Source organism: Triticum aestivum, chromosome 3A, assembly GCF_018294505.1.
Source record: "Triticum aestivum cultivar Chinese Spring chromosome 3A, IWGSC CS RefSeq v2.1, whole genome shotgun sequence".
Classification (NCBI taxonomy): domain Eukaryota; kingdom Viridiplantae; phylum Streptophyta; class Magnoliopsida; order Poales; family Poaceae; genus Triticum; species Triticum aestivum.
This window is the reverse complement of record NC_057800.1, coordinates 590025099-590049911: the sequence shown is the minus strand read 5'-3', so window position 1 is coordinate 590049911 and position 24813 is coordinate 590025099. Positions and strand designations below refer to the sequence as shown.

Genomic DNA, 24813 nt, shown 5'->3' with positions numbered 1-24813 from the left:
ATCTTGATGATATGAGTATTACAAGAGTTGATCTACCACGAGATCGTAGAGGCTAAACCCTAGAAGCTAGCCTATGGTATGATTGTTGTTGTCCTACGGACTAAACCCTCCGGTTTATATAGACACTGGAGGGGGCTGGGGTTACACCGAGTCGGTTACAATGGGAGGAGATCTACATATCCGTATTGCCAAGCTTGCCTTCCACGCCAAGGAGAGTCCCATCCGGACATGGGACGAATTCTTCAATCTTGTATCTTCACAGTCCAACAGTCCGGCCAAAGGATATATTCCGGCTGTCCGGATACCCCCTAATCCAGGATTCCCTCACCCGCCGTTTGGGCTGTTGTGTGTATTGGCTTGCAAGGTGAATTCTTTGATGGGAGAGAACCGAACCGTGAAGCTACCACAGAAGAGTTGAAGATTCTGCAATACAATGCTCAAGCTTGTGATATCTTCTTCAACGGATTGTGCCTCGAAGAATTCAACAAAAATCAGCCGTCTTGAGAATGCAAAGGAAATTTGGGATACTTTGATTGATATGCACGAAGGTACTGACTCCGTCAAGGAATCCAAGTTGGATGTGCTTCAATGTCAGCTTGACAAGTTCAAAATGAAGGATGGTTAAGGTGTCGCTGAAATGTACTCTAGGCTTGCTCTTATCACAAATGAGATCGCCGGCTTAGGAAGTGACGAGATGACCGACAAATTCATCATCAAGAAGATCCTAAGAGCTTTGGACAGGAAATATGATACCGTATGCACATTGATCCAAATGATGCCCAATTACAAAGATCTCAAGCCAACGGAAGTCATTGGAAGAATTGTTGCTCATGAGATGTCACTCAAGGATAAGGAGGAGCTCCATAACAAGTCAAGTGGTGCTTACAAAGCCTAATGTGAAGCTCCCACATCATCAAGTGAGAAACAAACATTCAATGAAGAATTGAGCCTAATGGTGAAGAACTTCAACAAGTTCTACAAGAATAGAAGCAAAGAAAGAAGTTCCAAGTCAAGGTCCTACAATGACAAAAGATCCTCTAGTCGAGAGAGAAATTGCTACAATTGTGGAAGACCCGGACACTATTCCAATGAGTGTACAACACCCTACAAGAGAAGAGAAGATTCTCCAAAAAGAAGAAGTAGAAGAGAAGAATCACCATCAAGAGAGAGAAGGAGTAGAGATGATCGTTACGAACGAAGAACATCCCGAAGAAGCAAGGATTCGGAAAGGAAGGACAAGTCATCAAGGAGCTACACAAAACTAAGACATCAAGCTCATGTTGGTGAATGGGTATCCGGCTCCGACTCTGACAATCACTCCGAGAGAAGCTATCACTCCGACTCCGAATATACTCAAGAAGAAGGTGTTGCCGGTCTAGCACTTGTGTCAACCAACTCCTACGGCATATTTGATTCACCAAATGAAGGACTTGGAAGATGCTTCATGGCTAAAGGCCCAAAGGTATCACACCCCAAGTTTGTTGATTTTAATAGTGATGAAGATGACTTGTTAGGTGATGATGATTTACTTGTTCACAACTCTAGTGATGAATACTATGATGAAATGTCAATTAATCATGCTAATCAAGATAAGACGAATGACAATGATAAGGAGAAGATTGATTTTCTAACTAAAGAACTAAACACTCTTAAGTTAGCTCATGAAACTATCTTAGGAGATCATCGAGAACTTTTGAGGACTCATGAGAAATTACGTTTTGAAAAGCTCAACCTTGAGCAAGAGCATGAGTTCGTAAAGGCAATCAATGATGATCTTCGCAAGAAAAGTTCTTCTTACATTGCCAAGGGTTTACTCTTATCCACTTACATGCCTCAAGTCAAGTCTAGTAACAAGAACAAGAAAGATTCTTCCTCTAGTAGTAACAATAATCATGTTAAATCCAATGTTGTTGCTTCTAGTAGTTCTCTTGATTCCACTGATGATTCTCTTAGCCAAGTTACACTTGAGCAAGAAAATAGCTTATTGAAGGGAATTATAGAGAAAGGTGTTTACAAGAGCCTTGCTGGGAGTAAGCAATTCGAGGAAATTGTACGCAAGCAAGGAAGGCACCGGAAGAACCAAGGTGTTGGTTTTGAATGAAAGTTCAATGCCAATGGAGTTGAGTGGGAAGAAGATCAATAACCCAAGACGAAGTTTGTTCCTCAACAAGAGAAGTATGATCCTACTTCTTTCAAAGGGACACAAGCTCAAGATGATCTTCCACCACAAGACCACAAGCAAAAAGGCAAGGATAAGCTTCAAGAGGAAATTGATGCATTTGAAGAAGCACCTAAGGCCTTGGTCAAGTGGGTTCCCAAGACTACATCAAGTTCTACTTCATCAAGTACAACTACAACTCCGAGGATTCCCATCAAGATGGTGTGGATCCAGAAGAAGAAGAACTAGAGAGTTCTTGAGGGTGACTCCGCCAACATTCTTCACTCTTATCATTTTGGAAAGAACAAGTGCAAACAACTTCCACATCTTGCACTAGTTCAAGGAGTCACAAATCCTCTTATTGGTAAGACAAGGGACAAGGTAACCTAATGCTTTCATAGACATCATCTTGTGTGTGCATCACTCTATGTCTATGGATATCCTTGTTTGTTCCTTGTGGGACTAACCCGTGTGGGTATTGAAAGTGCAACTCACTACAAAGGATTGCTCCAAATGATCTACATCAACATTGAGCATCCACATCTTCAACACCTGCATGAAGTCGTCATCGACAAAACCCAAGGTTAGTTTATCCCTTCTAGGGGGGATCTCACATCTAGGGGGAGATTTACTCTAAGAATTGAGCTAAAGCAACTCTAATGGTGTGAACACAACAACGCTTTATGTAAAAGTGGTAACCCCACTTGTGCTTAAACGATGAGTATGACCTATGATCAAATGTTCTCATTTGACTCCTAAGTCAATATACTCATATATAGATGACCTAGTCATCGCCAATTGCTTGATAGATGCTAGAATTGGTTGTGCATGCTTTGCCACATATTTCATTTGCCATTTTATTGTGTGAACATGTTGGTAGCATAATTTACTCATTCGAGGACATCCACTTGTTGTTTTGATTGTTTGGTTCCTTTTTTCTTTTGCCAAGTGGATGGACAAGATTGCCTAAGAACCTTCTCTAGCTATCTATGTTTTTCTCGTCTCAAACTCTATTCATGCTACATCACAAAGTTTGATCAAGTCAGATTCGAACCACTCTGTGTGAGGAGCACTCGGAGTCCCTGATTCGTCATAGACTTAAACTTCCAAAACTTCTTTGTATGACCGATTCATCCATTTCGGTCATACCGAGATCACTAAGTCGATCTAGGTTTTCAATCTCGGTGCAACCAATTTGAACTTTTTGGTCACACCGAGTTGCAGTAACTGCTTGCAGTTATGCATCTCGGTGCCATCGAGTTGTTCCACTCGGTCACACCGACAGGGTCAGGCTATATATATCCCCGGGCAAAAATTTGGAAAATTTTCCGAACCCCTTCGCCCGTGCTCAGCCTGCTCTGGCTCCCTGGGTCTTCGGATCGTCTACCTCATCACCAGCTGCCTCCCGTCGCTGGTCTCCGCCGCTGTCAATGGAGATCGTCTCCGCCGTTGCCGCCATAGCAGGTCCATCGCCGCACTTAGGGTATGGACTTGATCTTTATGCTAATCTCACTCTGATTCCTAGCACATTGTTTTGCCATGTATCTTGCCACAATTGAGATCACTCTATCCAATGAAATCACTCTGTAGTTTAGATATGGATTGAAAATTTAGGGTTAGGTTTCCGTCGAAACCATCTCGGACCAACCAAGTTGTTGAAATCGGTTCCACCGATTTGGCTAAGGCCATTGCACATGTGATTCTCGGTCTGACCGAGAATTGCAAATTGGTGTTACCGAGTTTAATACTTTGTGAAACCCTAGCATTCTCGGTGCCACCGAACCGTGAGTCGTTCTGACCGAGTTCACCAGTTTAGGTTCCAAAAGCTGCTTCGGTATCACCAAGATTTCAAATCGGTAGATCTGAAATGCTTTATGTGGAAAACTAAAACTAAGTTTTGACTCATTGTTTTGCAAAAACCTCTGCACTTTGTGATGCTCGTCCAATCTATCTCATCTATATCTATTCACAGAGTCTGCTATCAGTGTTTGCATCATGTCAGATCAGAGTGACAGTGAGAACAAGTCTGAGGAGCAAGTTCACATGAGTGAGGGCACTAGTCCCTCTAGCAGCTATGATGAAGGCAGCAGGAGCACTACAAGCAACTTGCCTAAGGCAGCCACAAGGGCCAGGAAGAAGAGAACTTCTGATTCTGAGAATGAGGACTATGTGGTTGTTCAGGAAGAAGCCCACCTCAAAGAAGAAAGTTCTAAAACAGGAATATGGCACAGCTGCTGCAACTAAGCCAGGTCTGAAGACCAAGATGCCAACAAGAAGAGAGCCCATGTCTAAAGCAAGGAAAGTTGCCACGGGAGAAACAATGGAGTTCACTCTTGAACCCAAGGAAACCGGAGATGGCAAGAAGAGGAAATAAAGGGTCAAGAAGACCATTGCCAGAGTTATTGGTAAAACTTCAATGATGAGGGATTCAGAAGAAGAGGAAGAGGAAGAGGTTGTTGCACCAGCACCTAAAGCTCAAAAGCTCATGGGAGATGCTATAAGATCAGGGGCTGCTCCATCTAATCCCAAAGAAGCTCCCAAGGCAGCTGCTCCAAAACCCAAAGCTGCACACAAGAGGAGTACCAGGAACATCCCAGCTGCAGAGAAGAACAATGCCCCAGTGCCTGAAGCTGCTATAGAAGAAGATGATGAGTCACATATCTTAAGGAAGTTGAAGCCCAAAATTCCAGATCACAATGATGCTCATCTAGTAGCTGAGAACATGAAAATCAAGAAGGATTCAGGATTGAGACTATGGAGAGAGTCTGATCCATATGCTACCAAGAGAAGGACCGCTGTGGACTATAGATTTCACACTAAGGAATAGAAGGACTTCTATGAGACAATTCTGCTTGACAAGAAGCCCATAGTGTGTGACATGAGATGGGTTGACTGGGAGTACATCAAGGAAAATGAAGAACACTATCCTGGAGTCTATGATAATTTCAAGGCATGTGGAGTTGATAAGTTTGTGGCTCAGAAGCTCACAAAGTGGAATGATGAGCTTATTATGCAGTTCTACTCCACAGCTCATTTCTACCCAGATGGAAAATTGTCTGGATGTCTAAAGGTACTAGGTACCCGTCAACAGTTGAAGAATGGGCTCAGTTGATCAATGCCCCAGAAGAACAAGAAGATGACTTGGATGTTTATGCCAAGAAAAAGAAAGATCACAACTCCATGGCTAGCATGTACAAGGAGATTCCTGATGCAGATCTTGAGACTCACCAATTTGGTTCTGTGAAACACTTGCTGTCAGGCCTGCCTACAATCAACTGGATCCTCAGGCACACTCTATTGCCAAAGTCAGGAGATCACAGAATGATCAGAGGACATTCCATCAACTTGCTGCACATATTTGATGTCCCACAAAAGTTCAAAGTCATGAGCCTAATTGTGAAAACCATAAAGAGAACAGCTGCAGATCAAAAGAGAAGTTGTGGGTATGTCCCACAGATCCAGTAGCTAATCAACTCCAAGATGGGCACTGGCACATATCTCTTGGACAAGGAACATATGCCCATCTACCCAGACTTTGAGGAAAACACTATGGTCATGGATGAAAATGAACCATCTTCTGTGCAAGCACAAGCAAAGAGGGAGAAGGCAAGGACTGAAAAGGCTGCAAAGATGCCAACCATGGATGAGGCATCTCAGTATCTTTTGAAGAGAAAGCAAGATCAGCTTGGCTACTTGATTGCCTCCACTCTGAGGATTGAGAAGGGATTGGCCACCCTGACTCAAAACCAGGAGAGCTTGGAGAGGATCATGGAGCATAAGTTCTATGATTTAGATGTGAAGGTCACTGAGATACAGTCAGTTGTTGAGCAACTTCAGGATGAAGTGCAGCAGAAGAAGGGCAAGACTACCACTGATGCTTTTGCTAGAGTGCCCAGAGGACAAAGGTCTGCTGCAATGCCTGTTACAGACACCAGAGTAACTTCATCTGCACCAGCTACAGCTTCAGTGCCACCAGCTCTAGCAACCACTGCACCAGCTCCAGCTACTTCAACTAATGCCTTCGTCCTTGGAGTTTTATCTACACCACCACCTGAAGACCAAGCCTGAGAGTCGATCTAGCACTATGCATTTTTATGAACTTTTTGGTAACTTGTTGCCAAAGGGGGAGAAAATGTATAGATCATAGGCTTCGAGAGAGAGTGTTGCCCTTTGTTATCTCTCTTGTTTTTGGTGGTTGAACTTTGTTATTTGCTTGTTTGAGATACTTTATGCTTTTGTGTGATACTTGGATGATCATGTGTTTGATCATATGCTACCTTAATGCTTGTTGGATGACATTATCCTTTTATATTCCCATATGATCATTCACTTTGCTTGGTGATGAGTGCATGTATTTAATTATTATCATTTTGAGCGCTCCAACAAGATGTATGTGACATGGAAGAGTAACCCATGATCCTAACTCATTGTGCATTTGCAGTCCAAAGCAAATCTTAAACTGTGCACAAATTTAGGGGGAGCTCTTGCTTTTCACATACTTCTCAAAGCGACAATGTCTTTCACTCTCATTATCATCTGTCGAAGCTTTGATCTATATGTTGTCATCAATTACCAAAAAGGGGGAGATTGAAAGTGCAACTATCCCTAGGTGGTTTTGGTAATTCCTAACAACATATAGCTCATTGAGCTAATTCTATTTCAAGATTAATATTTCAGGAAAGCTCAATGATTGGCATGGCATGGGTGAGAAAAGTGGACCCCTCAAAATGCTAAGAACAAAAGGATTGGCTCAAGCTCAAAGCTCAAGACTCTACATTTTCTATTTTAGTGATCCAAGATCACATTGAGTCTATAGGAAAAGCCAATACTATCAAGGAGGGATGAGGTGTTGCTTAATGAGGCTCTTGCTCAAAGTGCTTAGTGATATGCTCCAAAGCCCTCAACTACTTTCTCACATCCACATATGACCTAAACCAAAAGTCAAACTCGGCCCCACCGATTCTTTCTATCTGGCGCCACCGAGTTCAGATGTCATAGCCACTGCCACAAACCCTAGGCAAATCGGTCTCACCGATAGGGATCTCGGTCTCACCGAGATGGGATTGTAATCTCTCTGTTTCCCTTCGTAACATTTCGGTCTCACTGAGATGAGCGACCGGTCCCACCGAGATTGCAATGTAAACTCTCTGTTTCCCTTTTGTAACATTTCGGTCTCACCGAAATGAGCGAATCGGTCCCACCGAGTTTACCTAACCAACTCTCTGGTTAGCTTATTACCAAAATCGTTCTCACCGAGTTTGTGTAATCGGTCTCACTGAGATTACGTTATGCCCTAACCCTAACCATATCGGTCCTACCGAGTTGCATGTCGGTCCCACCAAAAATCCTAATGGTCGCTAGATTTGTTGAATCGGTCCGACCGAGTTTATCAATTCGGTCCCACCGAGTTTGGCAAGTTGTGTGTAACGGTTAGATTTTGTGTGGAGGCTATAAATACCCCTCCACCTCCTCTTCATTCATGGAGAGAGCCATCAGAACGAACCTACACTTCCAACTTGCATTTTCTGAGAGAGAACCACCTACACTTATGTTGAGGCCAAGATATTCCATTCCTACCATATGAATCTTGATCTCTAGCCTTCCCCAAGTTGCTTTCCACTCAAATCCTCTTTTCACCAAATCCATATCCTGTGAGAGAGAGTTGAGTGTTGGGGAGACTATCATTTGAAGCACAAGAGCAAGGAGTTCATCATCAACACACCATTTGTTACTTCTTGGAGAGTGGTGTTGTGACGCCCCGAGACTGATGTGCCAGGTGTTGTCCAGTTATTCGCTGTCGTTTCCATGTCATTTGCTTGCGTGTTGCATCTTGTCATGTCATCATGTGCATTGCATCATCACGTTTTCAAAACTTGCATTCGTCCGGGTTCTCCGAGTTCTCTCTGTTGTCCATTCTGAGCCCAACCACACTTGCACGCGCCCGCGGCATGTCCGAAATAGTATTTTATAAGTGGTCGGAAAATGTTGTTCGTTGTTTTCGGCCTCATTTAACCTTGACTAGATAGGTAGTTTTACTTTACTTCACCCTCTTTCCATGTTTAACAACATTTAATATTGTTGGGTACATAAACGAGATCGAACTAAATAACTTGTCGTGGTGTTCCGTCAATATGCAACGGAGTTGCATATTGAGCTCCACTTAATTTGTAGTATTGTTTGTGCACTTTGCCATCCCATGCCTCATTAAACCGGACATGCATCATACTTGTTTGCGCATCGTTCCATGCTTATGTGGTGGTTGTTTACTATGTTGTTTGCTTCTTTCCGGTGTTGCTTCTTCGGGTTGGTTCCGATAACGTCGTGTTTGTGAGGACCCGTTCGACTACGTCTGTTTGTCTTCTTCATGGACTCATTCTTCTTCCTTGCGGGATCTCAGGCAAGATGATCATACCCTCGAAATCACTTCTATCTTTGCTTGCTAGTTGCTCGCTCTTTTGCTATGCCTATGCTGCGATACCTACCACTTGCTTATCATGCCTCCCATATTGTTGAACCAAGCCTCTAACCCACCTTGTCCTAGCAAACCATTGTTTGGCTATGTTACCGCTTTGCTCAGCCCCTCTTATAGCGTTGTTAGTTGCAGGTGAAGATTGGAGCTTGTTCCATGTTTGGAACATGGATATTTTGTTGGGATATCACAATATATCTTATTTAATTAATGCATCTATATACTTGGTAAAGGATGGAAGGCTCGGCCTTATGCCTGGTGTTTTGTTCCACTCTTGCCACCCTAGTTTCCGTCATATCGGTGTTATGTTCCCGGATTTTGCGTTCCTTGCGCGGTTGGGTTATAATGGGAACCCCTTGACAGTTCGCTTTGAATAAAACTCCTCCAGCAAGGCCCAACATTGGTTTTACCATTTGCCACCTAGCCTCTTTTCCCCTTGGGTTAGGCCAGCCCAAGGGTCATCTTTATTTTAAACCCCCGGGCCAGTGCTCCTCTGAGTGTTGGTCCAACCCAGAGCATCGTGCAGGGCCATCCCTTGGCAACTTGGGTTACGTCGGCTCCTGTACGCTTAGCTTATCCGGTGTGCCCTGAGAACGAGATATGTGCAGCTCCTATTGGGATTTGTCGGCACAGCAGGTGGTCTTGCTGGACTTGTTTTACCATTGTCGAGGATATCTTGTAGTACTGGGATACCGAGTCTGATCGGAATGTCTCGGGAGGAGGTCTATTCCTTCGTTGACCGTGAGAGCTTGTGATGGGCTAAGTTGGGACACCCCTGCAGGGATTTGAACTTTCGAAAGCCGTGCCCGCGGTTATGGGCAGATGGGAATTTGTTAATGTCCGGTTGTAGAAAACCTAAACTTGACATTAATTAAAATGAATCAACTGCGTGTGTAACCGTGATGGTCTCTTTCCGGCGGAGTCCGGGAAGTGAACACGGTGTTGGAGTTATGTTTGACGTAGGTTGTTCTAGGATCACTTCTTGATCATAGTTTATCGATCGTGCTTTGCCTTCTCTTCTCGCTCTCTTTTGCATATGTTAGCCACCATATATGCTAGTCGCTTGCTGCAGCTCCACCTCATACCTTTACCTTACCCATAAGCTTAAATAGTCTTGATCGCGAGGGTGCGAGATTGCTGAGTCCCCGTGACTCACAGATACTTCCAAAACCAGCTTGCAGTTGCCGATTAGACCGTGCAGATGACGCAACCAAGCTCAGGAGGAGCTCGATGAAGATCTTGTCCTTTGTGTGGTTTTGCTCTAGTTGATCAGTAGTGGAGCCCAGTTGGGGTCGATCAGGGACCGTGTCGCATTTGGGGTTCTTCTTTTATTTTGGTTCCGTAGTCGGACCTTGATTGTATTTGGATGATGTAATGCTTTATTGTTGTAATTGTGTGAAGTGGCGATTGTAAGCCAACTATGTAACTTCTTCCCCTATTTTATTACATGGGTTGTGTGAAGATTACCTCACTTGCGGCATTGCTTTCAATGCGGTTATGCCTCTAAGTCGTGCTTCGACACGTGGGAGATATAGCCGCATCGAGGGCGTTACAAGTTGGTAATCAGAGCCTTCCCTGACCTTAGGAGCCCCATTGCTTGATCGTTATTAGCGGCCGAGTTGTGTCTAGAAAAAAAATGTTTTGAGTCATTTAGGAATTATATATCAGAGAGTTTAGGAATTCTTTTTACTTCCCAGTCTCCTCATCGCTCTGGTAAGGCATTCTGACGTAGAGTTTTGACTCTTCTCTTCTCAAATTTCACTAAAAAAAATTTTAGGATCACGCGGGTATCTTGGAATCGTTCTGATGGTTTTATGATGAGAACATTGTCTTGGTGCCTCCTGTCAGGGGTTTAGTGGAAGTGTCCCGGGGAGTTGAGCTCTGAGGTGTTGTCATCATAATTTTATCATTGCAGTTCTGGAATACCTGAGTTTAGTACACCGACATCGAAAATCTCTTTTATGCAGTTCGTTGGTGAGATAACCTCGACGCCACCCAGTATTGGGGCGGGAGTTCGGGAGTATTGCCATAACTTGTATAATGGATGCTTTTCGAAGGTTGAGGTAGACGATTTCCGAAGGTTTCTTGGTTATGTGTTGAAGGATGGATACAGCTGGATGTAGGATTCGCTAGTTTGGGTGAGATATTATGCTTCCCCTGTATCCCCAATACCCGATTGCATAACCGGAAAGGTTCGGGAGTTTCATAGGTGGGAATCAAGTAGCTCGTAGGATATCTTTCCGACAGATGTATTATATGAAATTGGGGTTCGACGTCTAGTGGTCCGCCTATTCACGGTCGGTTTTACAGTGGTCTCGTTGTGTCTTAAAGAGTCCTTGGCTATGCCGACTCGGGGACGCTTCGTATGTCATGTGCACTGCCTTGCACATGATGGTGCTGTACGATCGAGCCCGTGTAGGCCCCACCACGAAAACTTCAGACGAAATCTCTATCATATGTTTGTTCCGGCTTATTTTGCAAGCCAATCCTTTGTTTTGAGTTGTGGTATTCGAGTTGCTTCGAAGTCAAATGTTGATTCCATACCTTTCCTAAACGGTGTTCTCATATTTATATGTGGATACCAATCCTTCTTGATCATCAAGTTTGTCATGTCAATCCTTTTCACCGGCTTGTTTCTCTTCAAGTGGATCCGATCCTTTCAACATCAGCAAGATCAAGTATCACTTCTTCTCAATGGTGTTTGTTTCATCCGTCTCCAAGTTGCCTTTGTTTTCCCGCCCACCCACCCTTTTTTCTCAAGGACTCGGATTTCTTAATCAAGCATCCTTTTATTCTTGTGAAGTCTCTTGATTCTTTTATTTGAATGTTCCACCCGGTGGTTCACATGAAGATGCTCTTCTAGTTCGTCATTCCTCACTCATTTTTCATCTCCGGTGGTTTCAAGTCAAGCTTTGTTGATCATATCCTTTCCTCGTTTCAATGTTTTCTCATGCCGGTGCAATTCTTAATCATTCACCTCTCGCTATTCAATTGTTCCGGAGTGCCGAAGATATCTCAGAAGGATCGTCTTGTCATTCAAGTTCCGTTAATCCTATTTTGAGGATGTTTATCTCATTCAAGCCTTTTAATTCAACTGGTGCAACCTCTCTTTCAAATCGTTCAACGATGTATCTTTTGAGTGGGCCCTAACCCACAGGTCTGTTTCCAGGATCTTAACTGACTCTTCTATTTTCCCGGAGCTATCCTCAAATTCTTTTTGAAGTTTGACGTAAGAATGAATTGTAATCAGTCAAATGTCTTTCTCCAAGATCTTTCAAATTCATTTCATTGTTGATTCAACTTTTATATTCTTCTCTATTCCGGTGCCTCAATAATTCTTGGTGGTGTTTCTCGTTGTCATTCTCATCTTTTGGAGACCGAAGAAGAGTTTCTCTTTAATCTTGCTCCATTCTCTTCAGGATTCATGGTGCTAGCCTGTTGCCATCCTCTCATAATTATTTTAGATTGTGAGAATCTTTTTTTTCACCCATCAGGATATATTCAAGGGTATTTTCAGTTCGATTATCCGGAGCCCATCATTTCAGAAGACTTGTTTATTCCCAGCTTTTAGCTCTCGTCCTCCTAATCTTACCGGTGCATCGTTCAAGTGTTCTCTAATCAGCTCGTCATCTCTTCGTTCTCATATATCTAAATTCTCTCAAGCATCTTCATTCATTTGCTAATTCTTCCCGGTGTTTTCTTTATCTTCTCTTCGTTCATTTTTAAGTCTTACGGTGTTTCATTCAAGATTCCTCTTCTTACGTTATCATACTCCCGTTCTTTCAAATTCTACCGGTGGTTCATTGAAGACCTTTCCAAGTTTATGCTATATCTATCTTAATCCTTTCTACGAGAATAAGAAATATGTCATAATTCTTATTCTTGTTTCATCCTAATGATTAATTCTTTTTTCCGGAGGCCCTTCAAATTCTCGGTTTCATTTGTTTCATTTTATCTTTTTCCCGGGGTTCCAACCTGTTTCAACTATGTAATCACGAAGATCTATCTAAATCCTTACAAGGCTCGATGTTTCAGCGATGTTTATCTTTTTCTTCAATACTTTGACACAAGGCAGCCTCTCGACCCCTCGGCAACCCTCGACCCTCGAACCTCGAACCCTCGGCGACCCTCGACCCCTTGGTGACCCTCGACCCTAGTTCCCAACCCTCGCCCCTCAAACCCTCGGTGACCCTCAACCGCTCAGTGACCCTCGACCCTCTACCCTAGTTCCCGACCCTCGACCGCTCGATGATCCTCGACACCCTCGTTCCCGATAAAAATTAAGAAGAGGAAGAACAAGAAAAAAGAGGAGAAGAAGAAAAAAAAGGAGAAGAAGAAGGAATAGAGGAGAAGAAGAAAAAATAGACTATATATTTTTCTTCTTCTCCTCTATTCCTTCTTCTTCTCCTTTTTTTTTCTTCTTCTTCCTCTTCTTAATTTTTTTCTCCTTTTCTCCCCCCTCATGTCGAAGTTATCAGGGAGGGGGTATATTGACCCCCCCTCATGTTGAAGTTATCCGGGAGGGGGTATATATATCGACCCCCCCTCATGTCGAAGTTATCAGGGAGGGGGTATATATATCAACCCCCCTCTTCTTATTTTTTTCTTCTTCCTTCTTCCTTCTTCCTCTTTTCTTCTTCTTCCTTCTTCCATCTTCCTTTTTCCTCTCCTTCTTTTTCTTCTTCTTCCTTCTTCCTTTTTCCTCCCCTTCTTTTTCTTCTTCTTCCTCTTTTCTTCTTTTTCCTTATTTCCTTTTTCCTCTCCTCTTCTTTTTCCTCTCCTTCTTTTTCTTCTTCTTCCTTCTTGCCTTTTTCCTCTCCTTCTTTTTCTTCTTCTTCTTCTTCCTCCTTCTTCCTTCTTCCTCTTTTCTTCTTTTTCCTTATTTCCTTTTTCCTCTCCACTAACCACACACACACATATATATATATACATCCATACATACATATATAAATTATATATAAAAACAAAAAAATCATCACATTATATATATATGAACAAAAAATCATCACATAAAGAAATCATCACAAAAAATTCATCATAGCTGGGGTGGCGGCGGCTGGCGAGGGCACGGCGACGGCGACGGTGGGGGCTGGCCAGTGCAGGGGCGCGGTCGGTCGATCGGCGCGCTCAGGGGCGGGGCAGCAGGGTCGGGGGCAGGGGCGCGCCGGCTCGGGGACGACGTCGGCAATGGCGACGGCGACGACGGGGCACATGCGACGGTGACAGCAGGGGCGGCGGACGGCGTTGGGGCAGCCTGGCGGCGTCAATGTCGTCGGCATCATCGGGAGCAATTGCAAGGTGATAATGAAAATTTTCACAAGTGTTTGCTTATATACCCAGAGCATTGGTCCCGGTTCGTGGCACGAACCGGGACGAATGCTCACCTTTGGTCCCAGTTCATGCCACCAACCGGGACCAAAGGTCTCTTTTCAGCAGCCCAAAGGGCGGGAAGCAGAGACCTTTGGTCCCGGTTGGTGGACGAACCGGCACCAAAGGTGAGTATTTGTCCCGGTTCGTGCCACCAACCAGGACCAAAGGTGGGTATTGGTCCTGGTTGGTGCCACCAACCGGGGCGAATGGGTGGCACAACAGTGGTGTGGTGGGAGTTTAGTCCTACCTCACTAGCTGAGAGAGCTCAGCAGCTGTTTATAAGGTGCGTTGTGGCACAGGTGCTGAGCTCCTCTCTAATATACAGGCAGTACTTGCTTACCCTTGTCACTGCCATCTTGGGCCTATTGGGCCTGCAAGCCTACATCCTGGCCCATCTACAGATGGGTATCTAGTCGTATGCAGGCTGTGTAGCCAGTAGGTGGCATTTTTTTAATTTTTTCCAGTATTTTTGTTTTGTTTTTTTCATTATTTATTTTCTTTTTTTTTGCTTAATTTTTTAATTCTTTTTGCTTTTAGGCCAAAAAAGTTATAAACTTTCTGTTAGTACCATTAGTTTTCAAATTTGAATAGTTTAAATCTTAATTCTTTGAAATTTGTGTGAATCACTAGTTTGTGATTAACTCTACTATAAAAATAGATTTTGGAGTAATTCTTTTTCCTGCTATTTAATATTATTGTGTTTTATCATTATATTCAAAAACAGATTTTGTTATTTTAGTTTCTAACAAAAAAATCTTTATGATAATTCTTTTTGCTATTAAATTTTCTAACAAAAAAAGTTCTTTATGAAAATTCCTTTTGCTTTTAATGTTTTGAACAGAAAATACTTTGATAATTTCAGTTGCATAAATTCTATATAATTTTAGTTTCAATAATACTAGAGGTTTATAAAAGCTTTTTAGTTGATTCCTTTTGCTATTAGAGTTTCATTAAAGTTCTCTAGTTCATTACTTTTTCTATTAGAGTTTCATTAAAGTTTTCTAGTTCATTCCTTTAGTTTATTACTTTTGCTATTAGAGTTTCATAAAAGTTTTCTAGTTCATTTTTTTATATTAGTTCATTCTTTGAGCTAAATGAGCCTGAAATTGAAAAGCGCTTCAAATGAACTTTGAAGAGGTTGAAAATTGGCATGATTTTATCATTTCACCCACATAGCATGTGCTAAAAAGTTGAGAGGGTCACAACAACAACTGGATGCACTTCGTGTACAAAATGGACAATCTCTTTCAAGGTATTAGGGTTTCGGACGAAAACTCATCTATTACAAAGGGATTTCAATTTTTTGAACTTATTTGAACTCCAGACTTTTTGTGTGTTCAAAATGAACCATTCAAAGCCACATCATCAATTTTCAACCCTTTCTGACTTCATCTGTTATTTTTCATGCATTTACTGATTTTTTTTTAGCTAAGTGACCCTGAAATTGAAAAACACTTCAAATGAACTTCGAAGAGGTTGAAAATTGGCATGATATCATCATTTCACCCACATAGCATGTGCTAAAAAGTTGAAAGGGTTAAGACAACAACTGGATGCACTTCGTGTACAAAACAGACAATCTCTCTCGAAGTATGAGGGTTTCGGACAAAAACTCGTCTGTTACAAAGGGATTTCATTTTTTTGAACTTATTTGAACTCCAGACTTTTTGTGTGTTCAAAATGCACCATCCAAAGTCACATCATCAATTTTCAACCCTTTCTGACTTCATTTGTTATTTTTCATGCATTTACTGATTTTTTTTGAGCTATATGACCCTGAAAATGAAAAGCACTACAAATGAACTCTGAAAAGGTTGAAATTTGGCATGGTATCATCATTTCACCCACATAGCATGTGCCAAAAAGTTGAGAGGGTTACGGCAATAACTAGATGCACTCCATGACGTTCAAAACGTCATTGAAGTCCCGGTTCTAAGCCGTAAAGCATGGCACACTGAACTATCGAGTAGTCATCAGCTTTGCTCTGCCAGACATTCATAACATCTGGTGTTGCTCCTACAGCAGGTCTGGCACCTAGCGGTGCTTCCAGGATGTAATTCTTTTATGCAGCAATGAGGATAATCCTCAAGTTACGGACCCAGTCCGTGTAATTGCTACCATCATCTTTCAACTTTGCTTTCTCAAGGAACGCATTAAAATTCAATGGAACAACATCACGGGCCATATATCTACAATCAACATAGACAAGAAAAATACTATCAGGTACTAAGTTCATGATAGGTTTAAGTTCAATTAATCATATTACTTAAGAACTCCCACTTAGATAGACATCCCTCTAATCCTCCAAGTGATCACGTGATCCAAATCAACTAAACCATGTTCGATCATCACGTGAGATGCAATAGTTTCAATGGTGAACATCACTCTGTTGACCATATCTACTATATGATTCATGCTCGACCTTTAGGTCTCAGTGTTCCGAGGCCATATCTGCATATGCTAGGCTCGTCAAGTTTAACCTGAGTATTCCGTGTGTGCAACTGTTTTGCACCAGTTGTATTTGAACGTAGAGCCTATCACACCCGATCATCACGTGGTGTCTCAGCATGAAGAACTTTCGCAATGGTGCATACTCAGGGAGAACACTTGTACCTTGATAATTTAGTGAGAGATCATCTTATAATGCTACCGTCAATCAAAGCAAGATAACATGCATAAAAGATAAACATCACATGCAATCAATATAAGTGATACGATATGGCCATCATCATCTTGTGCTTGTGATCTCCATCTCCGAAGCACCATCATGATCACCATCATCATTGGCGCGACACCTTGATCTCCATCGTAGCATCGTTGTCGTCTCAACTTATGCTTCTACGACTATCGCTACCGCTTAGTGATAAAGTAAAGCATTACAGGGCGTTTGCATTGCATACAATAAAGCGACAACCATATGGCTCCTGCCAGTTGCCGATAACTCAGTTACAAAACATGATCATCTCATACAATAAAATATAGCATCATGCCTTGACCATATCACATCACAACATGCCCTGCAAAAACAAGTTAGACGTCCTCTACTTTGTTGTTGCAAGTTTTACGTGGCTGCTACAGGCTGAGCAAGAACCGTTCTTACCAAAGCAGCAAAACCACAATGATAGTTTGTGAAGTTAGTGTTGTTTTAACCTTCTCAAGGACCGGGCGTAGCCACACTCGGTTCAACTAAAGTTGGAGAAACTGACACCCGCCAGCCACCTATGTGCAAAGCACGTCGGTAGAACCAGTCTCATGTAAGCGTACGCGTAATGTCGGTCCGGGCCGCTTCATCCAACAATACCGCCGAACCAAAGTCTGACATGCTAGTAAGCAGTATGACTTATATCACCCACAACTCACTTGTGTTCTACTCGTGCATATAACATCTATGCATAAAACCAGGCTCGGATGCCACTGTTGGGTAACGTAGCAATTTCAAAAAAATTCCTACGCACACACAGGATCATGGTGATGCATAGCAACGAGAGGGGAGAGTGTTGTCCATGTACCCTCGTAGACCGAAAGTGGAAGCGTTAGCACAACGCGGTTGGTGTAGTCGTACATCTTCACGATCCGACCGATCAAGTACCGACCGTATGACACCTCCGAGTTCAGCACACGTTCAGCTCGATGATGTCCCTCGAACTCCGCTCTAGCCGAGCTTTGAGGGAGAGTTCTGTCAGCACGACGGCATGGTGACGATGATGATGTTCTACCGATGCAGGGCTTCGCCTAAGCACCGCTATGATATTATCGAGGTGGACTATGGTGGAGGGGGCACCGCACACGGCTAAGAGATCCAAGGGATAAATTGTTGTGTCTAGAGGTGCCCCTACCCCCGTATATAAAGGAGCAAGGGGGGGAGAGGCGACCGGCCAGGAGGAGGCGCGCCAGGGAGGAGTCCTACAACCTCCCTCCTTTCCTAGTTGGAGTAGAAGAAGGGGGAAGGAGGAGGGAGAGAGGAAGGAAAGGGGGGCGCCGCCCCCCTCCTTGTCCAATTCGGACTAGAGGGGGAGGGGGCGTGCGGCCTGCCCTGGCCGCCCCTCCTCTTCTCCACTAAGGCTCATCTTGGCCCATTAAACCCCCGGGGGTTCCGGTAACCCCCGGTACTCCGGTAAAATCCCGATTTCACCCGAAACACTTCCGATATCCAAATATAGGCTTCCAATATATCAATCTTTATGTCTCGGCCATTTCGAGACTCCTCGTCATGTTCGTGATCACATTCGGGACTCCGAACTATCTTCGGTACATCAAAACACATAAACTCATAATATAACCGTCATCGAACTTTAAGCGTGTGGACCCTACGGGTTCGAGAACTATGTAGACATGACCGAGACATGTCTCCGGTCAATAACCAATAGCGGAACCTGGATTCTCATATTGGCTCCTACATATTCTACGAAGATCTTTATCGGTCAAACCGCATAACAACATACGTTGTTCCCTTTGTCATCGGTATGTTACTTGCCGAGATTCGATTGTCGGTATCTTAATACCTAGTTCCATCTCGTTACTGGCAAGTCTCTTTACTCGTTCCGTAATACATCATCCCGCAACTAACTCATTAGTTGCAATGCTTGCAAGGCTTATAGTGATGTGTATTACCGAGTGGACTTAGAGATACCTCTCCGACAATCGGAGTGACAAATCCTAATCTCGAAATACGCTAACCCAACAAGTACCTTAGGAGACACCTGTAGAGCACCTTTATAATCACCCAGTTACGTTGTGACGTTTGGTAGCACACAAAGTGTTCCTCCGGTAAACGGGAGTTGCATAATCTCATAGTCATAGGAACATGTATAAGTCATGAAGAAAGCAATAGCAGAATACTAAACGATCGAGTGCTAAGCTAACGAAATGGGTCAAGTCAATCACACCATTCTCCTAATGATGTGATTCCGTTAATCAAATGACAACTCATGTCAATGGCTAGGAAACATAACCATCTTTGATCAACGAGGTAGTCAAGTAGAGGCATACTAGTGACACTCTGTTTGTCTATGTATTCACACAAGTATTATGTTTCCGGTTAATACAATTCTAGCATGAATAATAAACATTTATCATGATATAAGGAAATAAATAATAACTTTATTATTGCCTCTAGGGCATATTTCCTTCAGACATGTCCTTCACATAGAAAACCTGTGCCACATCATTGGCTAGGACGACTGGTTCGTCTGTGTACCCAAGATTGTTCAGATCCACTGTTGTCATTCCGTACTATGGGTCTACCTGTACCCTGCCTCCTGACAGATTGACCCATTTGCACTTAAAGAAAGGGACCTTAAAATCATGTTCATAGTCAAGTTCCCATATGTCCACTATGTAACCATAATATGTGTCCTTTCCCCTATTGGTTGCTGCATCAAAGCGGACACCGTTGTTTTGGTTGGTGCTCTTTTGATCTTGGGCGATTGTGTAAAATGTATTCCCATTTATCTCGTATCCTTTGTAAGTCAATCAGTCGAAGATGGTCCCCTGGACAATGAGTACAGCTCATCAGAAACAGTGTTGTCACCTCTGAGACGCGTTTCCAACCAACTGCCGAAAGTCCTGATGTGTTCACATGTAATCCAGTCGTCACACTGCTCCGGGTGTTTGGAGCGCAGACTGTTCTTGTGTTCATCGACATACGGGGTCACCAAGGTAGAGTTCTATAGAGATGTGTAGTGTGCTTGAGACCAAGAATGTCCGTCCCTACATATTATTGAGTCCCCTCCAAGCTTGCCTTTTCCAATCAGTCTCCCCTCATACCGCGATTAAGGGCGACCAATCTTCTTAAGGCCATGAATGAAGTCAACACAAAACCCAATGACATCCTTTGTTTGATGGCCCATGGAGATGCTTCCTTCTGGCCTAGCGTGGTTACGGACATATTTCTTTAGGACTCCCATGAACCTCTCAAAGGGGAACATATTGTGTAGAAATACGGGGCCCAGAATGACAATCTCATCGACTAGATGAACTAGGACGTATGTCATGATATTGAAGAAGGATGGTGGGAACACCAGCTCGAAACTGACAAGACATTGCGCCACATCACTCCTTAGCCTTGGTAGGATTTCTGGATCGATCACCTTCTGAGAGATTGCATTGAGGAATGCACATAGCTTCACAATGGCTAATCAAACATTTTTCGGTAGAAGCCCCCTCAATGCAACCGGAAGCAGTTGCATCATAATCACATGGCAGTCATGAGACTTAAGGTTCTGAAATTTTTTCTCGTTCATATTTATTATTCCCTTTATATTCGACGAGAAGCCAGAAGGGACCTTCATACTGAGCAGGCATTCAAAGAAGATTTCCTTCTCTTCTTTGGTAAGAGCGTAGCTGGCAGGACCTTCATACTGCTTTGGAGGCATTGCCGTCTTTTGTGCAAACATTGCAGGTCCTCCCGTGCCTCTGATGTATCTTTTGTCTTCCCATACACGCCCAAGAAGCCTAGCAGGTTCACACAAAGGTTCTTCATCATGTGCATCACGTCGATTGAATAGCGGACCTCCAGGTCTTTCTAGTAGGGTAGGTCCCAAAATATAGATTTCTTCTTCCACATGGGTGCGCGTCCCTCAGCGTCATTCGGAACAGATAGTCCACCGGGACCCTTTCCAAATATTACGTGTAAATCATTGACCATAGCAAGTACGTGATCACCGGTACGTGTAGCGAGCTTCTTCTGGTGATATGCCTCGCCTTTGAAATGCTTGCCTTTCTTTCAACATTGATGGTTGGTTGGAAGAAATCGACGATGCCCCAGGTACACATTCTTCCTGCATTTGTCCAGGTATATACTTTCGGTGTCAGCTAAACAGTGCGTGCATGCGTGGTATCCCTTGTTTGTCTGTTTTGAAAGGTTACTGAGAGCAGGCCAATCATTGATGGTTACAAACAGCAACACATGCAGGTCGAATTCCTCCTGTTTGTGCTCATCCCACACATGTACACCATTTCCATTCCACAGCGGTAAAAGCTATTCAACTAATGGCCTTAGGTACACATCAATGTCGTTGCTGGGTTGCTTAGGGCCTTGGATGAGAACTGGCATCATAATGAACTTCCGCTTCATGCACATCCAAGGAGGAAGGTTATACATACATAGAGTCATGGGCCAGGTGTTGTGATTGCTGCTCTGCTCCCCAAAAGGATTAATGCCATCCGCGCTTAAACCAAACCATACGTTTCTTGGGTCACCTGCAAACTCACCCCGGTACTTTCTCTCGATTTTTCTCCACTGCGACCCGTCGGCAGGTGCTCTCAACTTCTCGTCTTTCTTACGGTCCTCTCTGTGCCATCGCATCAACTTAGCATGCTCTTTGTTTCTGAACATACATTTCAACCGTGGTATTATAGGAGCATACCACATCACCTTGGCAGGAACCCTCTTCCTGGGGGCTCTCCGTCAACATCACCAGGGTCATCTCGTCTGATCTTATACCGCAATGCCCTGCATACCGGGCATGTGTTCAAATCCTCGTATGCACCGCGGTAGAGGATGCGGTCATTAGGGCATGCATGTATCTTCTGCACCTCCAATCCTAGAGGGCATACGACCTTCTTTGTTGCATACGTACTGTCGGGCAATTCGTTATCATTTGTAAGATTCTTCTTCAATATTTTTAGTAGCTTCTCAAATCCTTTGTCAGGCACAACTTTCTCTGCCTTCCACTGCAGCAATTCCAGTACGGTACCGAGCTTTGTGTTGCCATCTTCGCAATTGGGGTACAACCCTTTTTTGTGATCCTCTAACATGCGATCAAACTTCAGCTTCTCCTTTTCACTTTCGCACTGTCTCCTTGCATCAACAATGACCCGGCGGAGATCATCATTGGGCACATCATCTAGTTCCTCTTGATCTTCAGCTTCCCCCATTGCACCAACACCGTATTCAGGGGGCACATAGTTGTCATCGTCCTCTTCTTCTTCGTTGTCTTCCATCATAATCCCTATTTCTCCGTGCTTGGTCCAAACAATATAGTGTGGCATGAAACCCTTATAAAGCAGGTGGGTGTGAAGGATTTTCTGGTCAGAGTAATACTTCATATTCCCACATATAGGGCATGGACAACACATAAAACCATTCTGCTTGTTTGCCTCAGCCACTTCGAGAAAATTATGCACGCCCTTAATGTACTCGGAGGTGTGTCTGTCACCGTACATCCATTGTCGGTTCATCTATGTGCATTATATATAATTAAGTGTGTCAAAAACCATTAAAGAACATCATGAATAGATAAGTGACCAAATTAATAGAAGTTCATCATCACATTAAAACCAAAGTACATACATAGTTCTCATTGAACAACATATAGCTCTCCAAAGCATCTAATTAAACCATACATTGAAACTATGTAAAACATTTCAATGCAACAACAAATGCGATCATAATCGCAACCAAGGTAACAATTGATCCAACGGCATAATAATACCAAGCCTTGGTATGAATGGCATATTTTCTAATCTTTCTAATCTTCAAGTGCATTGCATCCATCTTGATCTTGTGAACATCGACGACATCCGCAACATGCAACTCCAATATCATATTCTCCTCCTCAATTTTTTTATTTTTTCCTTCAAGTAATTGTTTTCTTCTTCAACTAAATTTAACCTCTCGACAATAGGGTCAGTTGGAATTTCCGGTTCACATACCTCCTAGATAAATAAAATCTATGTCACATTGGTCGGCATAATTGTCATAAACAATAAATGAACCAAATAGTTATAAAAGATAATATATACCACATCCGAATCATAGACAGGACGAGGGCCGACGGGGGCGGATACCAAAACCATCGCACTATATAATAACAAACAATAATAAAAGTAAGAAAATTAGACAAGTATCTATCTAATCATACAAGTAAGATTTTTTTATTTTACAAAGAAGATAAGAACAAGAGGCTCACCACGGTGGTGTCGGCGACGAGATCGACGGCGGTGAAGACGGGGACGGGACGGGACGGACCGCTAAACCTATACAAATCTTGAGGAAAATGGAGCTTGCAGGTCGAGCTTGGAGAGGAGAAAGCTTAAGTAGTGTGGCTCGGGCATTTCATTGAACACCTCATGTGCATAGGAGGTGAGCTAGAGCACAACACACCTCTCCCAAAAAATAGAGCAGTGAGCTGAGCTGAGCGCGCGGGCACTATATATAGGCATCTCATTGGTCCTGGTTCGTGGCTAGAACCGGGACTAAAGGACCCCCTTTGGTCCCAGTTCCAGCAACAAACCGGGACCAATGGTTGTGGGCCAGGAGCGAGGCCCATTGGTCTCGGTTCGTGTATGGAACCGGGACCAATAGGGCTAGATGAACCGGGACCAATGGCCCACGAGGCCCGGCCGGCCCCCTGGCGTCACGAACCGAGACATATGCCACCATTGGTCCCGGTTCGTGAGTGAACCGGGACTAATGGGATTACCTGGCCTGGACCAAAGCCCTGTTTTCTACTAGTGGAAGGGCACCCCACACGACACCATCGGCTGACATGGGCATTGAAGAAATGAGTTCTTGCGCCTCCTTGAGACGGTCGGCCCGTCCAAGGAGGTCCACCATGCAGGTGTAGTGCAACAGTGTAGGTCGCAACTGGTATGTACTCTCCATTGATGAGAAGTACTTGTGCCCATCCTCGTACATTCCAGCGTGGTTGCATGTCGACAAGAGGCCGACCATTGCGACATTATCTGGTCGGGTGCCTTCTGACACCATCGCCTAGAAGAGATATACAGCAACATCACCATGCCCGTGCATGCTGTACCCAGTGATCAGTGCCGTCCAAGACACAATGCTCTTCCTGGGCATTTTGTTGAACAACCGTTGGGCCTGGGGAAAACTTCTGCAGCACGCATGGAAGTTGATGAGAGAGTTGCAGAGCTGCATGTTGGCACGGAAGCCTGGGAGTCTCTCTTGCATGCAGTGTTCGACACCTAGGCCTACATCGCACTCTCCAAGGTGGGCACATGAGGGAGCACGCCCACGAGCATCACGACGTCTGGCTCCACGCCGCCGCCATCGTGGCCACACATGCGGCCGTAGAGATCAAGGGCGTCCCCTGCGAGGCCATTCTGCGCGTGGGATGACAGCACGGCATGCTGGAATTTTGTCTATTTTGGGCCAGCCCAATAGCAATTTCAGAAATTCCTAATAAATCCTAGAGGCCCACACAGCCCATTCGTGCAAGGAAATAAGTGGAACTAAAGTTTAGTCCCACATTGCTAGTTTAGAGGGAGTTGGACCTCTTTATAAGGGAGGTTCTCTCCCCACATGTATGAGCATGAGAACAAGAGGGACATCCACGCGTGCTCCTCCTCCGTCGCCCACCTCGCCACGCCTCGCCTCGTCAAGACGCGCCGTGGGTTGCGGGAATGAGCCAAGCCGAAACCGCACCTCTTTGAGTCATGTACGGGAGAAGGGTGATAAGGTTTTTGGGGAGCGCTCCATGCGACTACTGACTTCTTCGTCACGAACGCCCCGAACTCCGACGACTTCTTCCCCGACATCGACAACCTTCTCGATGACATGGCTGGCGAGGACACCGACCCCAAGTCCAGTGCTTCTGCTAGTGTTGTTGTCCCGTACATGTTCTTTCTCTTCCTGTTAGAGGTCCTGCCACAGTTCCTTGTTCTAGTGTTTGTCCTAGATATGTTAAGTTCTATTTCATATATGCAACTTGCTCTACTGTCTGCTCTAGATATGTTTGGTTACAGTTCACATATGCAGATGTTATTTACCTTCTCTCTATCAGATCGCATGACTTGTTTTATCTCTGCTATACTAGTCATGCTTTATCTAGTATTTCTGTTAATAAAATCA

General features: G+C 43.9%; 1 pseudogene; it reads right to left on the bottom strand.

Moving 5' to 3' along the window:
• LOC123057015 (putative pentatricopeptide repeat-containing protein At3g11460, mitochondrial) overlaps nt 1–24813 on the bottom strand; it is a 49406-nt pseudogene that overhangs the window by 18238 nt on the left and 6355 nt on the right.